At 68.5% G+C, this 11,808-nt stretch overlaps 1 protein-coding gene across 1 annotated transcript in view; it reads left to right on the top strand.

Moving 5' to 3' along the window:
- Positions 1 to 335: 335 nt before the first annotated feature.
- ADGRB1 (adhesion G protein-coupled receptor B1) overlaps positions 336 to 11,808 on the top strand; it is a 77,167-nt gene continuing 65,694 nt past the window's right edge. The window contains exon 1 of the mRNA XM_069600845.1: positions 336 to 449. The gene's annotated coding sequence lies outside the window, so the exon portion shown is untranslated. The remainder of the gene's footprint in view (positions 450 to 11,808) is intronic.

Raw genomic sequence — 11,808 nt, 5'->3', positions numbered from 1 at the left:
GGAAAAAAGGCGAGAGGAGCGGGCCAGGAGAGAGGAGCCGAGCGGCGGCGGCGGCGGCGGCCGGAGAGGGAGCGGCGGTCGCGGCGTTGGCGGCGGCCCCGGCGGAACGAGCGTGGAGCCGGCGAGCCGGGAGCACAGGCGGCCGCACCGCGTCCTGGCCGGGCCCGGGCCCGCGCGCCCCGCATCGCCCGCAGCCCGGGCATCCGGACCTCCCGGGCGTCCGGGGGGCGCCGGCAGGCGGGGGGAGGGGAGGGGGCCTGCGCGCGCCGGCGAGTGTGCTCCCGGGGGCGGCTCGGCTAGGCCTGGAACGGGCCGGGGGTGGCGGCGGCAGGAGGAGCCCCCGCTCCGGTCGGGCGCCCGGCTCGGCCGCCGGCGACGCGGGGCGCTCCTGGGGATTTGCAACTCGCCCGATCAAGTCTTCGCCAGCGGGGCCGCTGCTGCCGGGGAAGGTAAGGAAGGCTCTGGCGGGGGGCTGGGGACTGGGGGCGCGGCGAGAGGGGGCGCAGCCAGGGTGGGAGGGGGTCGGGGGAGGGGCGGACGCCCGGACTTCCTAACTTCGCCGTTTGGGGCTTCGTAGCTCCGAGGTTGGCGCTCCGAGCTCGGACCACCCCCCCCCCCGCCCCCGCCCCCTGCCTCCTCCGGCGGCGGCGACGGAATCTGGCAGGTCTCCGCGCGCCCGCACCGGGCGGGTTGAGGAGGGGGCGACCTGGACGTGGGAGAGGTTCCTCGGCGCTGCTCGGCTCCCCCGAGTCCACACACCCGCAGCCTGGCCGGGGTGGCAGGCCAGGCTGAGGAAGACTGCCCTCCCCGTCACATGCACAGAGCCAGGGCCGGCTGGGGAAGGCGTTCCCCTTGTGTCCCTGACCCACACGGGCGCTGGCAGGGGTCTTGGGAGCCCCAGAGGTGCCCCGCAGCCACACACTGACCCAGGTAGGTTCAGGAGAGACACCCCGGTGTGTCCCCTTCCGCTCATCACATCCAGAGCCCCTAAACCCCTGTAGGGGCCCGAGATGTCCTCCCCGCACGCACAGGCTCTCCCTCGCAGCCTCCAGTAGACGCGGCACCGGCGGCGGATACTCCCTGGAGGTGCTCTTCCTCCCAGATGGTCAGAGGGCTACCCTAGCACCGTCCGGCCCCCTACACACACACACACACACGAACGCCCTGACTCGTTCCATTCTGATCTTTTCCACTCGCTCGGACAGGCCGCGCGGATAAGCGGATCCGAACTTTGGGTCATCCCTGCGCCCTCTCCGCGCGAAGCAGCGAGGCCGGGCGCCGGGCACTCCTCGGTCCCCATTCCCAGCGGGCCGAGGCCGCCGGTCCTCGTCGGCCGCCGCGCAGCTGCCTCGAGGAACTAGCCTGGCCCCCGCCCCCTCCCGGGCAGGTTGGTGCTCTCGGCCCGGCCGGCCGCCCTCTCCCGCTAGTCCCCGCGGCCCCCTGGGCAGGGCACAGCGCGCCTCGGGCCTGCTTCGGGAGGGCACGGCAGAGCTGAAAATCGCCGCGAAGCTTGGTGGCCGGGAAGGCTTGTCAGAGGATGCGGCTCCGAGCCCGTGGACCGCTGCCGGGTGCGGCGGCTCCCGCTGGGTCACTTCCCAGGCAGCTCAGAGGGAGCGCCCGTTCCGGCACCGCGGCCCCGGCCCGCTGGGCACCTTACCCTCCCCACTTTATTTTCGGCTTTCAAGTTTCTTGGAGTGCAGGGAGCCAGGATGGACCCGGACGAGTCCTCACCCACCCCTTCTTCAGCGCCCTTTCCCTCCGCGCGTTCCCGTCACGTCCCTTTCATTCCCCGGGGTCAGGGCCGAGAATTCCTTAGCAGCAACTCCCGAGGAGTTGAAATATGTGCAGGTGTGTGGGTGGGCAGGGGGCGCGCACCCCCCGCCCCAGGCAGCCAATTGGCAAACGTGTTGGGAAGGGGGCTGGGAAATCTGCGCTCCCAACCCACCCTCGGGACCTAAGGGGACCCCCAGCTCCTTCCCCCACAGACACAAACACACGCCCCCTCCGAGCAGCGGCCGCGCGGGCGGGATGGGGGCGAACGGGAGGCCGGGGTCTCTTTTCATATCCGGAGGTGGAATACCGTGTATTTGGGGTCTGAGGCGGCGGCCATAGCGTCTCCTAGAGTCTGCAGCCTTCTATTCCTCGGCGACCCCCGCCGCCGCCGAGGAAGGGAGGGAGGTCGAGGGAGAGAGCCTCCCTCGCCCCCGCAGGTGGCCGCGAAACTCTGCGTCCGGACGCCCGGGTGCCGCCAGGTCCGGCTTTGAGGACCCCAGCAAGGTCAAGCAGACGAAGGAGGGGGTGGGGGCTCCCGGGCGCGCCCCCGCCCGCGCAGTGTCAGGGCCGCTCAAGGGGTGGGGGCCGCCCGCCGATCAGTCCGGACAGCCCGCCGCCCGCGCCGCGTCCCCCGAGGCGAACGTTGCGCGTGCCGGGATCCCGGAGCGCCCAGCCCCGCGCGCCCTTCCTCCTGGCTCGCTCGCTCTTGCTCGGCGCTGCTTTCAGACTTGTTGCGCCTGGATCTGGGGGGCGGGGGGCCGGCCTGGGAGTCCCGGAACCCGGGCGGCGGGAGGCCGAGAGCGAGGCCGGCGGGAATGCGCCAGGGCGGCGCGCGGCTCCGCCGGCGGGCGCGGCGCGGAGGCTCGAGCGCGGAGTTTGCCGCCTCCGATCCCGGGGAAGGGAGCTTGTCCCCGCCGCGCTCCTGCGCGGGGGCGGAAAAGGGGATTCGCCGCCCTGGGCATCACGCCGCTCTGCTCGGGACCCAGGGACGGGAGAGGACGCAGCCAAGTTGGGGGGCCCTGCCTCGCCCACAGGCTCTGGCCCCTCTCCGGCCTCGGTGGCCGCGTCCGTGAAATGGGGGCGAGGGGGAGGCTCTGGGGGCTCTTCCGGCCCAGGCCCTCGGCGCTCTCCCGGACATCCGATGCGCTGGGCCCGCAGCGGGCTAGGCCCGCAGCGTTCCGGGCCCGCAGCGTCCCGGCCAGCCGGGTCCGGAGGCAGCTGGGTGCCTGCGGACGCGCGGCCTCAGGGCCGGGCAGGAGGCGGCCTCGGCGGGGCCGGACGAGCGGCAGGGTGCAGGCAACCTCCCTCGGCATCCTCGCCCCCTGGCCGGCCCTCCTGGCCCGGGCCTCCACCTCCGGAGCGGGTCCTGGGGGTGAGTCCGCCCCCCGGGGACGCCTCCAGCTCCGGCCGGGGCGGCGGGCGCCGGGATGCGGTGGCGGCGGCGGCGGAGGGCGGCGCGCTGTCCCGAGCGGCCGAGAGAGGGCGCCCGCACCACCGGCCGCCTGCCCGCCCCTTCCGTCTCGTCCGCGGCCCGGGCGCCCGCCCCATCCCCGCAGCACGGCCGCCCCCGCCTCTCGGCGGGCCCTAGGCTCCCTCGTCAGGGCCCGAGCGCAGTCAGCCGCCTCCCCGCACTCGCCGTGCCCGCGTGCCCGGTGCACGGGCGTGAGGAGCGCGTTTGGGTACCTGTGTGCCACGCGTGCACGTGCGTGTCCTGCCGGCAAACTGGTGGCTTGTGTGGGCAGGCACGCAGACTGCCACACGTGTGTGCGTGCGCAGAGCAGATCTGTGTCAATGCGCGCCCGGGATGGCAGGATTGAATCTAACCACGTTTTACCTGCGGCAGGTCCTGTGGTGGTGTGCAAGCGGTGGCCCCCCTCAAACCTAAACCCAGAGAGTTGGTTAGCTTAGTGCATCCCGGCTGACCCACTCTGTCCCACTGTCCTCTGGAACTCTCTGGCCCCCAGCCTGCGTGGCTGCGGCCGTGCTACCGGTCAGAGCAGCAATTTCTGAGTAGACATATGGCCTGGATACATTGTGTATAGCCTGCACACACGTAGTGAAAATACAGGTGCCCACGTGGACACGTGTGCACTGGGAGTGCAGCTTGGGCAAGGCAGAGGGCGTGCCCTGCCATGTGAAGGCTAGTGGGAATAAGGCAGAAAAGAGACTCTGCTCAGTTCAGTGAATGGGCTCTGGGATGGAAGACAGCAGCCTGCAGGAGGCCAGAGGCAGGGGCTCTCCCAGAGCCCTCTATGGGGAATGGCAGCTAAACCAGGAGAAGAGGGGTGGGAGTGGTGAGGATGGTCTCACACCGGAGCAGCCATGCAAAGGCCCTGTGGCAGATGTAAGGTGTAGGCAGCTCCTGTGCAGAAGCTGGAGAGAAAAACAGCAGGACTGGAGCTCCAGAGGGAAGGGGGCGGGAACCCAGAGCGCTGCAGGCCTTGGGCTGTGTCTTGGGAGTGGTGGGGACTATGGCGGGGGAGGGGTGTGGTCCTAGACTGAGGTGGTGACCTGCCCCAGTGGCCGAGGAGATGGTAGGCGCTCCTGGGGGGCAGCCCCTGCCCACAAGCACGCTGGACTCCAGGCTCCTCTTGTCATCCCGACACCACCCAAGACCCTCTTCAGTGTGTACCACAAACAGACCCACAACACAGCGTAAAATATGAGTGTGCACTGCCCTGGAAGCTGGGCGCTGTGGTGGACATTCATGTCTGGAGCTGTGGCATTGCTCTGAAGATACCGGGCAAAGGGTGCTGGGGGAACCCTTCTTCACGCCCTATGTTGTTGGGAAAGCAAGGCCCAAGAGGGGAAGAGCTTCCCGCTGATTCCCAGCCTGGGCCACAGAGGCACGAGGCCTCTTCTGCAGGGCGAGATGCGGCAGCAGACCCGGGACCCTTGGCCGTGGCCGCGGCCACAGAGGAGTTCGGATCCCTCGGTTCGGATTCCTTTCTGCCAGAGCATCCGGAGCCTTCCCTGTACCCAGTGTCCCCCTGGCTCACAGGGTGGCGGGAACTGAGGCTCCTTCCTGCCTGTAACCACCATTCCCTCCGCTCTTTCTTATTAATTCATTTCTACTTGGGCTTCCCAGGGGATGCTAGTGGTAAAGGGCCTGCCTGCCAATGCAGGAGACATAAAAGATGTGGGTTCGATCTCTGGGTCGGGGAGATCCCCTGGAGGAGGGCATGGCAACCCACTCCCAATATTCTTACCTGGAGCATCCCCTGGACAGAGGAGCCTGGAGGGCTACCACCCATGGGGTCCCAAAGAGTTAGACCTTCCTGACGCATGCACCTGGAAGGTGACAAGGAATGGGAGCAGCCCCAAAGGGCTAGAGCGAAGAGGGAATCTCCTCGCCCTAGACCCCAGGTCCTCCTGTTAATGTGTCCCTGTTATCCTTCCAGAATGTTCTGTGCCTTTACAAGCATAAAATGCTTTAGACAATGGAATCCGTCTGCGTGTGGCTGGAGACCCTGGCTCACCCCTTGGCCGTCTCATCCCCAGCCTTCACTCTCACTGTTGCCCCCACGCCTCCTCCCCCTCACCCCCCATCCCCCATAGCGCCCCCACCCTCTCCTTTGACTCTCCAGCGGGTCCCTGCCCGTGGGGTCTGTGGGCATCCTCCAGGGCTCACTTGGGGGCGGGGGTACGGACTGGTCCCTGCTGAGTGACTGGGTGACTGCGGGACCAGAGAGGTCTCCAGGGCAGGAGGTTTCCAGGACCTCAGAGGCTGCGATGGATGGCGAGATGAGGGCCAGGTTGCCCCTGTCCCCCACGGGGTGGCTGGTTTTGGGGTGCTGACTCTCAGCTGAGACACGGCTGAGGGGTCCCCAAGGTGGAAGGAGAGGCAGAGGACCCGAGGAGCTGGCAAGCAGCGGCCTCAGAGCTCCGTGCGTGGCCCAGGTGGCCTGGCCAAGTCACTGAGGGGCGGGGGTGATGGTGGGGGGCTGCCCCCTGGAATTGGTGCCCAGGGCCGGCGGAGCCTCCCTGCCGCCTGGCCTGCGGAGTTTGGACAGGCAGTGTAGGTGACACCCTGGGCAGTCAGGGCTGCCAGCCCGCTTGTCCAGGCAGATGCAAGTGAGGTCAGAACATAGAAAGCACTGTCCCTGCCCCCAGCCCAAGCCCTGACCCTTCGGGTTCCACCAGTCCCTGTGCACATGTCCCTCCAGCTTGGCCCAGCCCTGGTTTCGGGGCAGCCTCCTCCCCGGAGCTCGCCCTGGGCCACAGGTCAGCTTGTCCCCCTCTCTGCCCGCCCAGCCCTAGCTCTTGGGGTGCAGCTGGTGGTGGCGCTGGGCCTGGCCCACACTCTGCCACCCTCCCTCCCCTCGGCCCTCCTGGAGACGGGGGAGAAGGTGCCCGTGGGTGCCAGGAGCCTTGGTACCTCTAAGCACCAAGTGCTCAGGCCCTTCTCGGACGGCCTGTCCTGATGCAGCCGCCGGTGTCATGGGGCAGGTCAGGGGGTGTCGAGAGCCCCGAGACCTGGGCTCCTGAAGTGTGTCCTGGCTAAGCACCCCTTCCTCTGTTCTCACCCCTCCCACCACCCCATGCTGTCAGGGACACCCTGACACCCCTGGGACACCCCTGGGACCTCCGCATCGTCGGCCCAGCCACAAGGGCCCTTCCTGACCGCCTCTTCCGATCTTGCCGCCATTCCCACCCCCTCCCATGTGACCTTGGACCGCTGACCTTGGATGAGCCCCTCTTGCTGAGAATTCCGGGAACAGACCCTGGCGTGGGGTGTGGGTGGGGCGTCACCCGTGGCCAGCAGCTGAGCGGGCAAGGACTCTGTGTCTCCTGCGAGGAGCATGAGCTTCCTCTCGGTACCAAGCAGGGGAACACGGAGAGGAGAGGCAGGGACATAGGTCGCAGCCAGAATATCGGGAGCCTCCCCTCCTCAGGAGAGCTCCCTGCCCCCGAGGGATGCCCAGCTGAAGGGGCTGATGCTCTCACTGTCCCCGCCTGGGACTCCGCAGAGTGTGTCTGTGCAACACAAGAGCACTGTGTGCGCCTATGTGTCTGTGCCCGGGCCGCAGGACGTGGTGGGAGCTCGCAAGGGCGCGTCTGTTCTCGGGAGGCCCCGCAGGCTCAGGTAACGCTTTCCAGGGCAGCCACCTTGCCCGTGACCCAAAGGCCCTGACCTGAAGGACCATGCGTGTCTACCCAGTGGGGGGTGGGGGTGGGGCAGAGCTGCTCAGAGCATGCAGGTGTTAGCACAGGCCTGGAGCACGGAACGCTGGATGTCTTCAAGGCCTGCAAGTGGCTTGGGGTGACAGGCTCTTGGGAAAGAGAGGCGTGATGAGGGTGCGGGTCTGGATGGGGCAGCCTGGAGCAGAGCCAGCCCAGGACAAGGCTCCTCTCTCCGCCCCCAGCACTGGACCTTCCGGCCGGGCCGTCTTTCTCTTTCCTCCGGGGCGGCTCTGCCTGGCTTCCGGCCAGGTTCCCCTGCAGGCCCTGGTGCCCAGGCTGGCGGGCAGGGGAGGGAGCCTCCCCACTGGCAGCCCAGCCCCACCCCGGCACCCCCGCCCCTGGACCTGGAGACCCTTCCTGGTCTGCTTTCCCTCTCTGCTGGGAGGATGACATGGCCGGGCCCCCTTGGGGCAGGCCTGGGATGCTCCACAAGTCGGCCGGGGTGCTCAGGAAGCTGGCTGGCCCCGCATGGGCTGGGAGTGGGGGCAGGTCGTGGTCGTGGGGCGGGGGGCCAGGGTCTCCTAGCAGACCACTCCCGGTTCTGCTAGTAAACGGAGGCCTGTCCCGGCTGCCAGCCCCTCCCTGTGGCCCCACGCCCCTGAGACCGCTCGCAGGCTGTCCGGGGTCTGTGACTGGGGTCGCCCAGGGGGGCTGCCTGTGCCTCTGGGAAACTAGCTCCCTGACCTGCCACAGCCCAGGAGGGACCTGTGGGGGCCCTGGTCACCCCATGGCAGGAGGGCAGGGTGGTCAGGCGCCCTTAGGTGGCCTCTCTCAGCCCTGCCCACCCGCCAGCCCGCGGGCTGCCATCCGTGCCGTGGCTGCCCACCCGCCCCTCCCCCAGGGCAGCCTTCTCCAGGACACAGGCGGGCACTGTTCAGGGGGCCGGCCGGGACAACAGAGCGCCTTTTGTGGCTGGTGTCTGGGGATGCCATTGGTGGCCTGGGGTGGGTGGGGAGGGGACGGCAGGGCCGGGAGGGGAGCGGGGGGCCCAAGGATGGAGGTGCGGCTAGAGAATCCCGGAGCCTGGCAGGGCGGCATCGAGCCCACACCCCTGTGGGCAGGGAATCTGGGGCACCCCGGCTTCTGATGGCAGGCGGGGCCTGGACAGTCCACCTGGGCACGGAGGCGGGTGGGGCACCCCTCAGCGGGTTGGTGACCCCTCCAGCTGTGACGTGGGGCTGACACTGTTCCTGCCTCGCGGGGGTCCCCTGAGACCCGAGACCCGGCCCGGTGTGCGGTCAGCCCTCGCTCATCTCCATGACTCCAGCTCCTCCTCCCTCACCTGACTCTCTGGGGTCCCCCATCCCTCACCCAGAGGCTGCCCCGCAGGCTCCGAGAGGCCATGCGGTAGGCTGCGGGGCAGAGGCTGGCCAAAGTGCTGGGGCCAGGCCCTCAGCAGGCTTCTGTCCGCAGGCAGGTTGGGGAGGCAGGGACCTGAGGGGGCTCGGGTGCCTGTTGATCGCTGGGACCCAGGACGGGCAGTGTGCGCTTGACGCCGCAGTGACCCCAGTCAGGGTATGTGAACCCATGGACCAGACAGAGGCCAGCAACCTCGGGGATACAGCCACCCATGAGGACTTCTGAGAGGAGGGACCGGCGACCACACTAGAGCCTGGCACTGAGGCCAGGCGCCCCTCCCACCCTCACCTTTGGTCAGTGGGCTTGTGGAGCCTGACCACCAGGGGAGGCCTGGGCTCTGGCTGTGGCTGAGGGCGGGGACCACGGGCGGCTCAGACAAGCCACTGCACGGTCACCTGCAGGGAGGGGTGTGGAGCCGCCCTCCCCGGCCCGGCCCTCCTCTGAGGCCCTCTCCTGGGCTCCCCTGGGCTCCCCCTCCAGGCTGGCCCCTCCCCGGTCACTGACCCGCACATCCCATAGCACACGCTGAGCCCTCCTCCTGCCGTCAGCCTCATGCAAGCGTGCTACAGGTGCCCACGTGTGCAGACACCTTGCAGACACGTGTGCACACAGAACACACACATGCTTGCACAGATACGCACACGCATCTGCTCCCCAAGTTCAGCGAAGGTCCCCACCGCCCATCGCCTGCTTACTTAAGGTGGGGGTCTGGTCATCTCTGAGGCCCTGTCTGTCCTCTGACCACCCCCCGCCCATCTCCTCCCATCTCTCTGGGCCTGCGCCCCCCACCCCATCAGAGGAACCCCTCGGTGAAGATCAGGGGCTGCCCCCGCTGATCCCAGGACCCTGACGGCATCGCCCCTTGGGGACACTACCCCGGGGTGCCAGGCGGGGTCAGGGGCTCCCTCGCGGGCCCCAGCCCCTCTCAGCTGTGATCTCCCAGTCTGGGATGGGTTCGACTGGTTGGCCTCCACCCCGCTCTGTGACCTGGGGCCTGACACTAGTGTGCCCCGGCATGAGCGGCCTCAGCCGTTTATCCAAGGCCTTGTTGGAGCTCTCAGGCAGGCAGTGAATAGAGGCGGGGGGGCCCCCGCTGTTGGAAAGCACCTGTGGGCCTGTCGGGGGCAGGGTAGACGGTGGGGTCTGGGCAGGTGCAGGTGAGTGGCCACTGGCAGGCTCAAGGGCCTCCCATGCTGGCGGCCTGGGCCTCCTGCCCAGCTCTGCCCTGAGTCCAGCCAAAAGAGGCCGGACCAGGCCACTCAGGGGCTTGGGCTCAGAGCTGGGACTGCCTTCTGGCCAGCAGAGCTGTCCTCAAGGCCCAGGGCATGGAGCCCTCGAGTTTTGGAGAATGCCTGGCCCTCTGGTGGCCCCAGCGACCCCCCACTGTGGGAGCCTGTGTGAAAACCCCACGGGGGGGCTCTGCCAGGCCATCTTCTAACCCCAGGAGCCTCTTGAAGGCTCACACCAGAGCCTCAGTCTTGGGGGTACCCTGACTTGCCCCTTACCTGCCCCCATTGGCATCGCCTACTTCCCCAGGGTGCAGGCCAGAAGGTGCCCTCCTCCCCCGCCCGCTGGGCCCAGGGCCACTCCCTCCTGTGGCCCCAGCACCTGCCCCGCTTCCTTCCTGCCCTCGGGCCAGCTTCTCATGTCGCCACCCTTCTGGGGGGCAGTTCTGAACAGGGGCCTGCCCTGCTCATTACCCTCACTGCTCCTCTTGCCCGCTGAACAGGGCCCAGGGGTGGCCTTGCTCCCCACACAGGCTGACCGGAGCCTAATGAGCCAGTCTAGATGAGGGCTGGCGGGCTCCCATGGGCCCCCGGATGGGCAGGGTAGGGCGGTCTGCCTGACCCGGGGCAGTGCCCTGCCTCTCAGGGGGCAGGGGCTTTGTCCCGCAGACACGGGCCCAGACCCTGGCTCCGGCATCCAGCACCCACAGACTCCCAGGTGGCTCTTCCTTGGCCCCCACACGCCCCGCTGCACAGTGATCCTCCAGGTTGCGGAAAGTTGTGTCTGGCAGAGGAGGTCCTCCCATGCGTCCCGCCATGTGGGGCCAGGCTAATGCCCCGTACACACCTGCGAGGCCACAAGATGGGGGATGCGCCCGTGCCTCGCCAGCCCCTCAACCCCAGCATGCAGGCAGAGTGTCTGCTCCAGGCTGTATCCACTTTCCAGACGAGAGGGCTGGGAGTGGGCTCCCAGAAGCAGGGATGGAGCAGGGGGAAGGTGGGCAGGGCCCAGGCAGGCCCCTCTAGGGGCAGCCGTGCGGCTTTGGGGCGGCCTTGACCCTGGGTCCAGGGGGATGGGACAGGCTGAGTTGGCTGTTGAGTGGTGGGGTCGGGGGGGCTGTTGGAGGAGGCACCAGACTGTGATGAGGGTCTCCGATGGGCTCTGCCGACATCCACCAGGGACTCTCCTGAGCATCAGAACAGGTCTGTCTCAGGGCTGGGACCCCAGCTGGGGGGCTGGCAGCCGTGTTAGTTCCCAGCCTAGGGCCAGGAGAGGGGGCGCTGCCACTGGGGCAGGGGCTCAGGTGAGGTCTCGAATCCCACGGCCACCCTGCAGGCAGGCCCCCAGCTCTGGGATTCGCCGTAGTACCCTGGCCCCAGCCTCAGTCCCCGAACATGGGCTACGGGGCTCTGCGGTGCTGGTCCCAAGGCTGGCCCAGGATGGCCTGGAGGTGTGGCAGGATTGGGGCTTCCTGGAGGCAGGGACCGAGGGCAATCTGCCCAGTTCTGCCCAGAGGGCCAGCACAAAGAGTTTGCAAGTTCCCTCCCCAGCGTTTGCCACTAAAGAGCCCCCAAGGGTCATCCCTGGTGCTGTGGAGCCCCCTCCCTGCTCCTCTCCCCACTGGGGGCCCCTCCTGCCCCATCTCTGGGTAAAGGGTCCAGTGCTTCCCTTATGCTGGGAGCGTGAGGCTGCACGCCCACAATACAGATGGGGAAACTGAGGCTGGGGGGTAAGGGGTGTAGCTGCATCCACACAGCCGGGGGAGGCTGCTGACGCCCAGCCACCCTGGCTCGGCTGGCGCAGAGCCCGAGGCTGCCCGTGCCCCGCTCCCTGCCCTGCCTCCACAGCCTGTGGGGAAGGACGGCAGGAGGGGACTGCAGAGCGGTGGCCGACCTTGTGCCGCCGGCCAGCTGGGCCTGGCAGCACTAAGCGGCTGGCGCGTGCGCGGTCAGCAGAGCGGAGGGGCCGCCCCCGGCCAGGGAGCTCGGGGGGCAGCTGTGGCTCTTCCTGTACCCACCCGCCCAGCTGCCATGGGGGACAACCCCAGCAGGGGCTTCGGGGAGGTGAGGTTTGCAGGCAAAAGGAGCTCTCCAGGGTCCATGTGCAGGCGGGTCAGGAGGGGCGGTGCTGGCCTCTGAGCCCAGGCTCTGCTGAGTCTCCACTGACTTGCGGCATCCCGCCCCCAGCACCCACAGTGAGTGGGTGGTACAAGGCCAGGCCCACTCCTCCACAGGTCAGGGGACCCCAGGGCCAAGAGTTTGGGGG

Source organism: Ovis canadensis, chromosome 9 (genome assembly GCF_042477335.2).
Source record: "Ovis canadensis isolate MfBH-ARS-UI-01 breed Bighorn chromosome 9, ARS-UI_OviCan_v2, whole genome shotgun sequence".
Classification (NCBI taxonomy): domain Eukaryota; kingdom Metazoa; phylum Chordata; class Mammalia; order Artiodactyla; family Bovidae; genus Ovis; species Ovis canadensis.
The sequence above is the reverse complement of the archived record's forward strand: the minus strand, read 5'-3'. Positions and strand labels throughout refer to the sequence as shown.